This window comes from Hemiscyllium ocellatum (assembly GCF_020745735.1).
Source record: "Hemiscyllium ocellatum isolate sHemOce1 chromosome 27 unlocalized genomic scaffold, sHemOce1.pat.X.cur. SUPER_27_unloc_5, whole genome shotgun sequence".
Lineage (NCBI taxonomy): Eukaryota > Metazoa > Chordata > Chondrichthyes > Orectolobiformes > Hemiscylliidae > Hemiscyllium > Hemiscyllium ocellatum.
This window is the reverse complement of record NW_026867514.1, coordinates 1488453-1503623: the sequence shown is the minus strand read 5'-3', so window position 1 is coordinate 1503623 and position 15171 is coordinate 1488453. Positions and strand designations below refer to the sequence as shown.

Here is a 15171-nt window from a genome sequence, read left to right as displayed (position 1 = left end):
CAACAGGCTTCTTTGGAAGCAGTAACTTTTGGAGTGTCATAGAGATGTACAGCATGGAAACAGACCCTTCGGTCAACCTGTCCATGCCGACCAGATATCCCAACCCAATCTAGTCCCACCTGCCAGCACCCAGCCCATATCCCTGCAAACCTTTCCTATTCATATACCCATCCAAATGCCTCTTAAATGTTGTAATTGTATCAACCTCCACCACATCCTCTGGCAGCTCATTCCATACATGTACTGTCCTCTGCGTGAACAAGTTGCCCTTTACGTCTCTTTTATATCTTTCCCCTCTCACCCTAAACTTATGTCCTCTAGTTCTGGACTCCCCGACCCTAGGGAAAAGACTTGGTCTATTTTTGGAAGCAGTAACGTTTGGAGTGATTTGGGTTCAATTCTGTTTCGGGCAACTGCCTGTGTAGCATTTGCACATTCTCCCAGTGTCTGAGCGGGTTTACTCCCACAATCCAAAGATGTGCAGGTTAGGTGAATTTGCCATACTTAATTGCCCTGTCGTGTTAGGTGCATTCGTCAGGGGTGAGTGTAGGGGAATGGGTCTGGGTCGGTTGCTCTTCGGAGCGTCGGTGTGGACTTTTTAGGTTGAAGGGCCGTTTCCACACCGGAGGGAATAATTATTTATATAAAATGCCCCCGATCCATTAGAGTGCCCAACATTAGTTTTAATTGGGTAGTAGAAATCTGAAGTATAATTGTTCGCTTCAGGACATTCAGACTTGAATGAATTTGGCACCGGACACATTGGGAAAGCATTAAAGACTCCGTTGTATTTCACCGGGTTGTGGACTCATGCAGAGACACGAACAACTTACTTTGAAAACAGTGTTTGAGTTGCAAATGGGACGGCTGACAGATATTGAGAGTTTGCACACTTGGTTAAGCAGCTATGTGTCATAGCCAGGACTTAGGAGGCTCATCTCCCTAATTTGGACTGTTCTGGAAAGCGTGTGCTTCGTTAGCCTTGAAAGGAAGGAATAAACAAAAGCTGACAAACTGAGATATGAAGAAAGTTGCAAAATGTTACAGAGATACACACACAGGCAGAAGTTTGCAGAAAAGTTAACACTACATAATCTGGTTTCAATGCACATTACCCTGGGTATGGTACTGATATCGCAAGGGCCTCAAAGGGTACTCCCTCAATACACAAACCAAAATGTGGGTGACCCTTGCTGAACTGGTTTGTGTTCATTTTTTGCTGCTGCCTATTGCCTAGTCCCTCCTACCTACCTTTTATCTTAGCTTGCTTGGCACACCCTCCTCATTCCTGAAGAAGGGCTTCTGCCTGAAACGTCAATTCTCCTTCTCCTCTGATGCTGCCTGACCTGCTGCGCTTTTCCAGCAACACATTTTTAGGCTGCTGCCTACTTCAGTTGATGATGTACATTATTGTTAACACTCACAAACCTGGTAGCACCCAGATTTTCAGAAAGCAGCTAGGAAAAGATCTGAAGCCTGTTTAATTTGTAAACAAACAAGATGCATACTCTAAGAGGGATGCCCTGGGTTTGTTAACCACCTCCTGGCCTGGTTGGCCTTTTTTACTTGGCTACAAATTGCTCATATAGTATCACCTCCCATACATTGTCATGAATATTGTCTAATAAGAGTAGATTTATTTAGTAGATGAATCAAAACCATCTCAATGACTGAAACAGCTGACGCTGGATTGTTGGACAAGTGGGAAATATTTGCATCGGTTAACCAAAACACTTCAAAGCTTACAGTCATGGGTATGTCAAGTCGAAGAGTTAGGACCGGGGCATTTTGGAGCCTGCTTCCTCGGTCAGAGAATTCCACAGATACACGACTCTCTGGGAAAAGCAGCAGCCCTCACTTCCTCCTCCTCATCTCTGTCCTAAATCTACTCCCCCAAAGCTTGGGGCCTAGTCTCAGCCACCAGCAGAAATGATGGGATAGGGTAGGGCTTCACCCTCAAAGTGCAATGAATTCCCACTTTCTCCCAAATTCCCAGATGTACTCACTTAGTTGCTTGCTGTCTCACAAATGAAAGATTTCCTTGTATCTTCTTCCGGTCCCAGTCAGGGCAAAACATCTTTGAAGGCTGCTCTGAAAGCCCGGTCTTCAAAACCACACTTCTGCTTTCACTGAAGACAGTTAGAGTCATACACCACAGAAACAGATCCTTCCACCCAACTCCTGTATGCCAACTATATATCCGAAATCAATCTATTCCAGTTGCCAGCATGTGGCCCATATTCCTCAAAACCCTTCCTCTTCATGTACCCATCCAGATGCTTCTTAAATATTGTAATTGTACAAGCCTCCACCACTTCCTGTCAGCTCGTTCCATATATGCAAAACCCTCTAAGATAAAGTGGTCCCTCAGGTCCCTTTTAAATCTTTGCCCCCTCAGCCCAAATCTCTACCTTCTTGTTTTGGACTCTCCTACCCGGAGGAAAAGACCTTGGCTTTTCACCCCTATCCATGCCCCTTATAAACTTCTATGATGTCACCCCTCAGCCTCCAACACTAAGGGAAAACAGCCTCAGCCTATTCAGCCTCTCCCTCTCTCTCAAACTCTCCAACTCTGACACCAGCCTTATAAACCTTTTCCAAACCCTTTCAAGTTTCACAATATCCTTCCATAGGATGGAGATCAGAATTACACACAATATTCCTCAAGTGGCCTAACCAATGTCCTGTGAAGCTGCAATATGACCTCCCAACTCCTTCACTCAATGCTCTGACCAATAGAGAAAGCATACCAAACATCATCGTCACTATCCTGTCTACCTGCGACTCCACTTACAAGGAACTATGAACATGCAATCCAAGGTCTCTTTCTTCTGCAACACTCCCCGTGTCTAAGTCCTGCCCGCTTGCTTGACCAAAATGCAACACATCACATTTCTCTAAGTTCAACTCCATCTGCCCCTCCTTAGCCTATCAGCCCATCCAATCAATTCTAATTTAAAGTGAACTCTTTCCTCTCTTATTCCTTAGAAGCTGAAGATCTCCATCCCACACACACTCCCTCCATTTTCAATTTGCTGAACCTAATCCCTGCTGTACCTCATCCTGAAGGGTCTGGTTCATGCTGATTAACAGGCCCACACTCAGGGGAGATCTAATTGAAACATACAGAATACTGAACAGCCTAGACAGAGTGGATGTTGGGAAGATGTTTCCATTGATAGGAGAAACTAAGACCCGAGGGCACAGCTTTAGAGCAATGGGAAGACTTTTTAGAATGGAGATAAAGAGAAACTTCTTCAGTCAGAATGGTGAATCTATGGAATTCATTGGCATAGAAGACTGCAGAGGCCAGGTCACTGAGGATATTTAGACTGAGATAGCTAAGTTCTTGAGTATTGAAGGAAATCGAGGGTGACAGGGAGAAAGCAGCAGAATGGCGCTGAGAAACTGATCAGCCACAATTGAATGGTATGAGCAGACCTGATGGGCTGAATAGCCTACTTTCTGCTCCTATGTCTTATAGTCTCTTGCTGTCCAAGACACAGAATTGGGAGCAGGAGTCAGCCATTTGGTCTTTTAAGCCTGCACCAGCATTGAACAGATCACAAATGGATATGGATCTCCCTACATCGAGATGCAGAAGCTGAAACTTTTTTCACTGGAGCATCGGAGGTTAAGAGATGTCCTTAGAGAGGTTTAAAAAGTCATGAGGGGTATAGGTGAGGTGAATGGCAGGTGTCATTTCAAGATTAGGGAGAAAACTTTTAAAGTGAGAGTAGAACTAGTCTAAAGACATGAGGAGCACTTTCTTTTTTAAAAAAAAGAGTGGTTGGTGTGTGGAATGAATAGTTACAATGTCTAAAATACATTTTGATCAGTAAGTGAATAGGAAAGGTTCGGAGGGATATGGGCCAAACACAGGCAGGTGGGGTTAGTTTAATTTGTGAATATAGTCAGCATGGATTAGTTGACCTGAAGGGTGTGTTTCTATGCTGTATGACTGTCACTGTTCTGTACTAGCCTTAAAACTATTTTCTTGCCTTCCCCAATAACCATCCACTTCTCAGTTGTTCAAAAATGATATGAATTCAGCCTTGAATATATTCCATGACCCCCTAACTGCAGGAAGGCATCCCCACCATTAACCTAAATTCCTATTGCTAATATATCACTTGCCTTGCTGATAGCTTGCTGCACCTGTCTGACAACTGGCAGTGACTGGTGTAGGAGGACGCTGAGACCCCTTTGCATATTCACACATCTTTCCTGATGAAGGGCTCGTATCTGAAATGTCAACTTTCCTACTCCTTGGATGCTGTCTGACCTGCTGTGCTTTTCCAGCGCCACATATTTTGACTCTGATCTCCAGCATTTTCAGTCCTCACTTTCTCCACTTCCCAATATGTCACCATTTAAACAATACACCTCATTTGTGATGTTTTTTCCACAGCAAAGGCTATAACTTCACACTGTGGTACTGCACATGTCAGGTGTTTGAGGCACAGACTTGGACCAGCTTTTCCAGAGTCTGGCCTCTTTCTGGATTCACTCCCTTTCTTTTCAGTTGCTGCAAGTCAACAATTGGATCCCAGCATGAAAATAAAAGAAATAGAAAAGGGAGTGAGAGAAGAGAGTGCAGTTGGACAGAGGAAGGAAATTACAATCTTGGATGAATCTCAATCTTCATTCAGAGAGAGAGGGATGAGCGGCAGCAGCAGCTTCAGAAGCTCATGGGTCAAGATTAGAGTGGTGCTGGAAAACCACAGGTCAGGCAGCATCCGAGGAGCAGGAAAATCGACGTCTCAGATTCAGACAATAGGGCTGTTCTGAATGGTAGGAGGACCAGGCTTCTCCTTCCGGTGTTCCAGTGCTCCTCATTGGTCCGACAAATGAAATTCATGCACCATTTTTACAGACAGACAGAAGCATGTGCAGTTTTTTTGCAGACACTGGTGAACATGCGCAGTGCTTGCTGACACCGAGGAGCACGCACAGTAGGCTCTGTAGATATACTGGTGTAACTGACACATTCAACTGGCCAAATGCCAAAAGGAGGAAAAAAGGATAGAGCCACAATTTTGTTTCACCTTCCCACCCCACGGCTCGACATAACCGCGCATGCCCCTTGCTATTCTCCTTACCCTCACCCCTGATGATTTTTCAAATCTCAATAAGGTCATCCCTCAACCTCCTCCATTCCAGTGAAAAAGTCCCAGCCTCTCCCTATAACTAAAACCCTCCAGTCCTGGCAACATCCAAGTAAATCTTTACCGAACCCTCTCCAATAGCATTCTTCCTATTACAGGGTGACCAGAACTGTACTCAGGACTCCAAAAATATGGCCTCACCAACATCCTGTACAACCTCAACATAGAACAAAGAAAATTTACAATCCAGAAACAGGCCCTTCAGCCCTTCAAACCTAAGCCAATCCAAATCCCCTGTCTAAACCTATCGCGCAATTCCTGAATCTGTATCCCGCTGCTCTCCACCTACTCGTGCATCTAGACAGATGCACCTTTTCTTTTTATAGATATTTTTTATTGAAAATTTAACATGTTTTTACAAGTTTACAAATAAAAAAACACAAGTACAAACACTAATATACAATTAAATCTTAAATAAAATAGCCAAAACCTGTCAAACAAAAAGAGATAGAGAAAAAAAAGAAAAAAAACAAAACTCAACTAACTACTAACCTAACCTATAACTAACCAGAGTGTATGATCAAATATCTTACATTATTCAAAAGAAAAAAGGATAACATAGTAATTAAGTAGTGAAGTACACGCTCATAATGAGTTAACATAAGTCGCAATAAAACCGTAATCATGCGGGATTCCTCTCCCAAGGGGCCCCAGACCAGCCAGAACTGCTACCTCAACTAGATGAAAGCCCTTCAAAGAATGGCCGAAATATCTGTATTGATGGAATTTAAAAAGGGCTGCCATATTTTATAGAATAATTCAATTTTTTGGTGCACCATATTTGTAAGGAAGTCAAGGGGAATACATTCCATGATTAATCTGTGCCAATTCGGAAGTCCTAGAGGGCCCTCTGCCACCCAGTTTACTAAGATATTTTTCCTTGCATAGAAGGAGAGAATGGAAAATAATTTCCTCCTGTGCACAGCCAGAGAAGGTCAGCTCAAGAAGCCCAGAAGAGGAGATACTGGATCTACTGTAATTTCCGTTCAAGATTTCTGTCAGGGTGTTTACTACTATGGTCCAGTATTTGCAGATCTTATGGCATGTCCATAAACGGTGTGTAAGAACGCCCACCTGTTTTACATTTGGGATACATGGGAGATGCTCCTGCCCTAAATTTTGCCAATCCTTCCGGTGCCACATGGCCCCTCTGAAGTATCTTTAACTGAATGGCCGGGGTTCTGTTACAAATGGAGATTTTTTTTGGCATTTTCCCAGATGTCATTCCACATTTCTGTAGAAATTTCCAGCCCCAAATCCTGATCCCATGTTCTAAGCAGACAGTCCATATCTTCCGACACTTCATCACGTAATAAATGATAAAGAGTTCTGACCGAGGGTACACCCATTGGCCACAACACTCTACGTTCTCTATCTGATTTATAGAGAACATCTAATAACGTAGTCGTCTTCTGTATGTAGTCTAGAATGCAAAAGTATCGAAAGAGGTCTCCATTAGGTAATCCAAATTTCTGATGCAGCTGTTCAAAAGACATCAGGACCCCCTTCTCAGGCAGATCCCCTAAACAGGAGAGCCCCCTGGATCTGGATGTGGCATCTGTAAGCCCCGGTTGAAAACCCCATGCCCCCACTATAGGAGTATAGGGGGATGTTTTATGTGAATTACCCTCGTTTTGCTGCATTATATTTCAAGCTTTAATTGTATTTAGTACTGTAGGGTTTCTACAGTGGTCCGTAGTGATTTTCATCTGATCTAAAAATAAGAGGTTAATAATAGGGCACTGTACTTGAGAAGCCTCGATGTCCATCCAGATTGATTGCGGTTCAGATGTGACCCAATCGGCTATGTAGCTTAACAAGGAACTTAACTGATACATCCTGAAGTATGGAAAATCCAGCCCTTCCCTCTTGCCTGTGAAAGCTGTAGCTTCCTTAGCTTAATGAGGGGCTGTCTAGGATTCCAGATGAAAGAACCCAGCCAACCATACAATCTGCGCAGTGCCGACCTCGGCAGCACCACCGGAAGCATTCTCATAGGGTATAAGAGATGAGGCAAGACATTCATTTTAATTAGGGCTATTCTACCTAGCCAGGAAATTGGAAGGTCGTCCCAACATTGAAGGCCCTGTCTTACCCTTTCCAATAGATGCACAAAATTGATACTGGAGTGATAAAAATGCCTAAGTATAAGAAACCCTCCAGAGACCACCGAAAGGGGAAGTGGGATCCATCCAATAAGTGGGACATACTAGTGAGGCATGGCCTCCGATTTTGAAAAATTAATTTTGTAGCCTGAAAATGCACTAACTGTATTAATAACTTGGATTAAGTGAGGCACGGACATCAGAGGATTACTAAGAAAAAGGAGATCATCATCTGCATATAGGGTAATTTTATGTTTTCCTGTACCAACCCTCGAGGCCTTTATATTAGAGTCAGCCTGTATCGCTTTCGCCAGTGGCTCAATTATTAGCGTGAATAGCAAAGGTGAGAGGGGACATCCCTGACAGCAGCCCCTACCCATAATGAAGCTATCTGAGCCTAATTCATTGGTGATCACAACTGCTTTGGGATCATTATACAGTGTTGAGATCCATTTGGCAAATACATTTCCAACACCAAACCTTTCCAATGTATAGAACAGGTATGACCATTCAACCCTGTCGAATGCCTTCTCCGCGTCCAATCAGACTACTATTCTAATATTACCAGATGATCTACGGCCCTTAATAAACCCAGTCTGCTCCTCTTTTATGATATATGGCAGTACCCTCTCTAACCTCAATGCTAATGTTTGAGAGAGAACTTTAAAATCTACAGTTAGCGAGATGCACAATCTTCTGGATCCATTCCTTTTTTGAGAATAAGGGAGATATTCACTCTTTCAGTGAAGGCAGGAGGCAGCCCTGACTATTTGTGTAGTTACATGCGTCCATAAGTGGGCCAGCTAATACTTCTGTGAACTCTTTGTAAAATTCAACCTGAAAGCCCTCTGGGTCAGGTGCCTTACCACTCTGAAATTGCCTGATTGCATCAAGTATTTCCTGGGTTGTTAGGGGAGCATTCAGGACCAATACCTATTCCGGGGTTAAGTCCGGAAAGGCCAGGCTTTTAAAAAAGGACTGCATCCTCCTGGCTCTATCTTCACAATCCTGCAATCAGAATAAAACTTTCTGAAGATTGTGTTGATCCTTTTAGGATCATGAGTCAGAGAACCACCATTTTCCCTGATAGCCGTGATAGCTTGAAGGGCCCTTTTCTTCCTTGCGAGAAATGCTAAGCATCTACCAAGTTTAATCGCCAAATTCATATAATCTTTGTTTTGCAAATATTTCCCGTTTGGGTGAGCATGGTATTCAGAGCTGTCCCAAGGGCCGTAATTCTTTGTAATTTGGCAACAAAAGGTTGGTCAGCGTATGCTGTTTCAGCTGCTTTTAAGCGAGCCTCAAGTAGACGCTGTTGTTCTCCCTTTCCAATGTATGAAATGGTCAGACCTCGCGCATAAGCTTCAATAGTCTCCCACGTCATTGACGGATTACTAGCCGTACCTGAATTGATTTCAAAGAAAGCTTTAAATTCAAGAAAAATATTTTGCACATTTACTATCCTTCATTAAGAAGGAATCCATATGCCAATGTCAGGGGGATGCCTCACTGTTCGTAGCCTTGATTTCCACGTACACAGCAGCGTGATCAGAAATTATCATATCACCTATTTTACAGGATGATATGGAATTTAAAGAAGTCAAGGGGGCAAAAAAATGTCAATTCTAGTGTGACATTTATGTGGATTAGAGTAAAAAGAGAAATCTCTGCCTTGTGGGTGGAGGCACCTCCACACATCTACTAATCCTAATTCTTGATTCAAATCCGCCAATTGTCTATATCGGGGGGATCCACCCGCAGTACTCTTGGGAATCCTGTCTATTTCTGGCTCCATAATGCAATTAAAGTCTCCCCCTATAATTGTATGACGAACACCGAGAGCCATCAGTATGGAGAAGACTTCCGTTATAAATTTGAAATGATGCGCCGGGAGACAATACTGGTTTAAAATCCCATATTCCTCTCCATTTATAAGGGTTTCAATTAGTATATATCGTCCAGATTCATCTTTTATCTGACTTCGGATTTTGAAAGGAAGATTCTTCCAAATAAGAATGACTACTCCCCTACATTTTGAGCTGAAGGAAGAAAAGAAGGCCTGATCAAATCCACTCTGTTGTAATTTCAAATGTCCTCTATCCAATAAATGGATCTCCTGTAGAAGAGCTATATCAACCCTTTCTTTTTTGAGGTTTGATAATATTTTCTTCCTTTTGATTGGAGAATTACTCCCCTTGACATTCCAGGTGCACCATTTAATCGAATGACTCACCATAATCGTCCAGGCAAGTCCGAGACCCCCCGGAGGAGAAACACCATCCAAAACACCCCAAGAATGGTCCATAGAAAATTCACAAAAATAGAGATTCTTTATTACACTCACACTAATATAATAAAAAAACTATTTCAAAATAAAAAAAAACATAACATTTAAACGGAGATTTTCCCCCTCGTGTCCGGGGAAATCACTTCCTTTCTGAAAACCCATCATATCCTCTCCCGACCAGTGCCCCACCTTCGACCCAGGCACCCCATAATAAAGCGAAGAAAATTCAAGTGTACGACCAAGCTAAAGTTAACAGTGAGTAACCTACCCTCCTCTCCCCACCCACCCACCCCAATACCTAGATGTATTTGGTGATGTTAATACCAGGTATAAACATATAAAACTATAAAATTACAGTCTCAGCAGATAATAATTAATTATGGTAATACAAAATGACAGGGGGAAATAACCCAGCTTTAAAAGAGAAAAAAATAAGACAAAGCAGAGACCCCACCTCACCTAAATCTACTAGACCACCCGGCCTATATATACTTACAAAAAAAAAGGGGAAAATCGCTGAGTGGAGAACAAATAAGCCACACACCCCCCACTCCCTGGAGATAATATTAAACAATAAAGTTATAAAAGAAAAAAAAGGGTGAACCGGAGAAGGGGGAGGGCAGAACAACATCATTCACCACACTAGTTAACTCTTACAATTTATCTAAGAGAGTCCAAAACTTCCTTGGCCTTCTCCAGTGATCCAAAGTTATACACTGACCCTTCACGGCTAAAACGTAGCGCCGCTGGTTAGCGCAGGGAGTACTGAATGTTTAAATCCCTTAAACGCCCTCCTCTTCTGGAGCAGAGCTGGGGAAAAGTCCTGAAACAGCATAATCTTGGGTCCTTTGTAAATCAAGGCTTGGGGATCTTTCCCAAGATTTCTGGAAGCTTCCAGGAGCATCTGCTTCTCCTTAAAGCATTGCAGTTGGAACCGGACCAGGTGGGGGCGCTGGTCCAAGCCAGGCTTGTGTATTGCAACCCGGTGGGCCCATTCTACCCTGACCTGGCCTGATCCAGCCTCCAGATTCTATAACTGCGGAAGCCACTGCTCCAGAAACATTGTAAGCTGGCCTTCCTCTTCCCGTTCGGGAAGGCCCAGCAAACAAATATTTTTACGTTGACATGATCTTCCAAGGCCCGGACTTGCTGTTCGAGAGTCCGGACCCGACCCACGGCTGATTCTGCAGCAGCCTCGGAAGTCGCGGCCTTTGGCTCCGCCTCTCAAACTCGACGTTCGATTCTTTTAATATCTCAGTCGTGCTTCTGCAGCGCGACCGAGAGCGACTCCCACCTGTTCCTGGACTCTTCTATGAAGGGGTCGATCTTCTCTTCAAACTTAGAAATCACTGCAACAAGGTTCGCCACCATAGTTAAGTCCCCTGGGGCAGCTGCAGACGCCTCTGCTGCAGCTGGGGAGCGGTTCCTATGTACTGCGAGCATTGTTTCCTTTAGTCATTTTAACGGGGCATGAAACTGCTCAAGTTTGGTGCAAAATAACTAGCTGTATTTAAATGAAAGCTATTTAAATAATTTGGCAGGTGTGGTGGAGGCAGACAGCCCACTTTGCCTGAGGCTTGGGAAGAGCACTACAGACTCAGACTTGCTGGGTCGCTGCCATCTTGGATATCTCCCCCCCACGCACCCCCCAAGATGCACCTTAAATGAATCTACCGTCCGGGTCTCTACTTCTGCTGGCAATGCATTCCTGACATCTATCACCCTCTGAGTAAAGTACTTTCTGTGTGCATCTCCAACATGATGTCCCAACCCCTGTACTCAGCAGGTGAACAATGAATTCTGGATTAGTGGTGCTGGAGGAGCACAGCAGTTCAGGCAGCATCTGAGGAGCTGAGTAAAATCAACATTTCGGACAAAAGCCCTTCATCAGGAATAAAGGCAGAGAGCCTGAAGCTAGAGGAGGGTGGAGATGGGGAGAAAGTAGCATAGAGTATAATAGGTGAGTGGGGGAGGGGATGAAGGTGATAGGTCGGGACGGTGGGGGGAGACGGTGGAGTGGATAGGTGGAAAAGAAGATAGGCAGGTAGGACAAGTCATGGGGACAGTGATGAGATGGAAGTTTGGAACTAAGGTGAGGTGGCAGAAGGGGAAATGAGGAAACTGTTGAAGCTCACATTAATGCCCTGGGGTTGAAGTGTCCCGAGGCAGAAGATGAGGCGTTCTTCGTCCAGGCATCTGGTGGTGAGGGAGCGGCGGTGAAGGAGGCCCAGGACCTCCATGTCCTCGGTAGAGTGGGAGGGGGAGTTGAAATGTTGGGCCACGGGCGGTGTGGTTGGTTGGTGCGGGTGTCCCAGAAATGTTCCCTAAAGTGCTGTGCTAGGAGGCATCCAGTCTCCCCAATGTAGAGGAGACTGCCTTGAGAGCAACGGATACAATAAATAATATTGGTGGATGTGCAGGGAAAACTTTGATGGATGTGGAAGGCTCCTTTAGGGCCTTGGATGGAGGTGAGGGAGGAGGTGTGGGCGCAGGCTTTGCAGTTCCTGCGGTGGCAGGGGAAGGTGCCAGGATGGGAGGGTGGGTTGTAAGGGGGGGGTGGGGGGTGGACCTGACCAGGTAGTCATGGAGGGAACAGTCTTTGCGGAAGGCGGGGAGGGAAATATATCCCTGGTGGTGGGGTCTTTTTGGAGGTGGCAGAAATGTCAGCGGATGATTTGGTTTATGTGAAGGTTGGTAGGGTGGAAGGTGAGCACCAGGGGCGTTCTGTCCTTATTACGGTTGGAGGGGTGGGGTCTGAGGGCAGAGGTACGGGACGTGGACGAGATGCGTTGGAGGGCATCTTTAACCACATGGGAAGGGAAATTGCGTTCTCTAAAGGAGGAGGCCATCTGGTGTGTTCTGTGGTGGAACTGGTCCTCCTGGGAGCAGATACGGCGGAGGAATTGGGAATATGGGATGGCATTTTTGCAAGAGGTAGGTTTTACTTATGTGAACAATGAAGGCAAGCGTGCAAAACACCTTCTTCACCCCCGTCTATCAATGATGTAACTTTCAAGAACAATGAACCCGAACACCCCTAGGTCTCTGTTCTACAACACGACCCAGGCTCTAACATTACCTGTACAAGTCTTGCCCTCCTTTATTTTAGTAAAATGCAACCCCTCCATCATACACACGCTCTCTCTCAGACATACACATACACCATCCTCTCAACACACACACCCTCTCGAAGGCTCATTCTCCATCGCAATCACACGTTATCAAGCATGTACACATGCAAATACACACTCATTGATGCACAGTCTTATACACAAACTCACACACACGTTTTCTTGATGAAAAGCTTTTCCCCAAAAACGTTGATTTTCCTGCTCCTGGGATGCTGCCTGACTTGCTGCAACACCACACTCTCGATCCTAAACTTATTATCCTCTAGTTCTGTGCTCCCCCATCCAAAGGAAAATACTATGTCTATTTACCCTATCCATGTCCCTCATGACGATATAAAAGTGTATAAGGTCACTCCTCAGACTCTGGCACGCTATGGGAAACAGTCCCAGCCTGTCCTAATGTCCCTCCTCACCTGGGTAACCAAAGTACATACCTGAGGTCGCAAAGTCTGCTCCCTCCCTGGATTCACTCCAGTTGCTACAAGTGAGCCTGCTCCGCAATCATGAAGACCATGGCTGATCTATCCATCGTCTCATCTCCTCCTCCCTACACCATCACAAGGAACCCCTTAATTCCACTGCCAGGCAAAAACCCACCTAACTGGGTCTTGAATGTACTTAATGAAGCTACCTCTATTGCTTCCTTTGGCCAGAGTATTCCATAGATTTTGATGAAGGCCTTTTGTCCAAAATATCGATCTTCCTGCTCCTCGGATGATGCCTGACTTGCTGTGCTTTTCCAGCACCACTAATCTAGACTATTCCATAGATTCACGACCCTCTGGGAAAAGCAGTTAAGCTACTCCCTCTAACCTGGAGGCCTAGTCTCTCTTACCAGCAGAAATTACCGGACAGGGTAGGGCTTCATCCCCACAGTGCAATGACATTGGGAAGATGATGTTTCCATTGGTAGGAGAGACTAGGACCAGAGAGCACAGCTTTAAGAATAAAGGGAAGACCTTTAGGAACAGAAATAAGTGATGCTGCCTTTTCTGCTGATAGCGAGGAGCATGGATAATGTGTTGGTGACACCAGCAGGCAGGTGCGCTGTTGTTCACACCAAGGAGCAGACACAATATGCTCTGCGGCAATGCTGGTGTTATTGACAGATGTTAAGAATTCAAATACCGAGAGGAGAAATAAAGGGTAGAGCCACAGTTCTTTTTCCCCCATGTGGCCCAACATTTTATAGCTTTTGCATTTTGTCTGGCTACTCACTTTTTTTTGAAAATGTCTTTTCGTCAGTGTAGGGGTGAGGTTCACAACTAGAGGGCATAGGTTTAGGGTGAGAGCAGAAAGATATTAAAGGTACCCATGGGGCAACTTTTCCATGCAGAGGGTGGTGCATGTATGAAATGAACTGCCAGAGGAAATAATGGAAGCCAGTATAATTGCAGCATTTAAAACACATCTGAATGGGTACATGAATAGGAAGGGATTAGTGGGATATGAGCTAAGTGTTGGCAAATGGGACTAGATTAATTTAGGATATCTGGTTGGCTTGGACCAAATGGGTCTGTTTCTGTGCTGTACATCTCTATGACTCTAAATAAAAAGTATATTCTTCCAAATAACAAACCAAATCCATGTTAACAAGGCTGAGTGCAGCATATGCTTTACTAACCATTTTCAACAGGTCCTGCCCCTTGAATGACTAAGGAACACATACATGCTGGTGCATAGTATCCTTCACTAGTATTTACACACTACCCTCAGCAATTGCACAAGTAACAGCAAAGGGTAAACAGCACAAGGATTAAAACAAACAGTGAGGGGTAAACAGCACAAGCGCCAGTAAAAGCAGATGGAAAGTGAGTGTAAAATGTGACTATGACAGGACAGGCCCCACATTCCTTCCCCTCCGTCCCCCCCACAACCTGCCTCACCTTTCACCTCCCGGGCCCAGTACCTTCCAGGTGGCCCCATAGTTGACACAGGGGCCGCCCCACGACCAGTAGAACTCCACCACCCAGGCGGCCGACCAGTTCCCAAACAGGCCCTTAACCCCATCCGCCTCCAGAATGGTCACCGGCTCCTGCCTGCTGTACAGCCGGCCGGTGTGGCCGTGACACAGCAGCTGCACCAGGAAGGCGGCGGTGACCAGTGACGGGGGTCTGCCCCGGGCCGCACGGCGCCATTTTCCTAACGGCCGCCGCTTCCCCGCTCGAGCGACTTCTCCTCCCAACCGCCTTCACCCCCGCGTGACGTCTGCACGGGGGGATGGGCGGGGCCGGGGGAGCCTCACCGTCACCAAACAACAGCCACCTCGCGCTACAACTGCTCATTCACAAAAACAAACTCTCCTGTCTCGCTCTGCAGCTGCAGGGGGGACACTGCCACGTTTCGAGGAGCCCTGTCTACATTGGGAAAGCTCACGGCTCCATTTAAACAGATATTCCGACATCTAACGGAACGGCCTCATATCTAAAGGGGGCAATCTGCATTTTAAAGGGACATGGACATTTTAACGGGTATTTCCG

General features: G+C 45.3%; 1 protein-coding gene across 1 annotated transcript in view; it reads right to left on the bottom strand.

The window, feature by feature from the left end:
• LOC132808373 (gastrula zinc finger protein XlCGF7.1-like) overlaps positions 1-14851 on the bottom strand; it is a 29947-nt gene extending 15096 nt beyond the window's left edge. Inside the window, exon 1 of the mRNA XM_060822120.1 lies at positions 14578-14851. The gene's annotated coding sequence lies outside the window, so the exon portion shown is untranslated. The remainder of the gene's footprint in view (positions 1-14577) is intronic.
• Between the last annotated feature and the right edge of the window lie 320 nt (positions 14852-15171).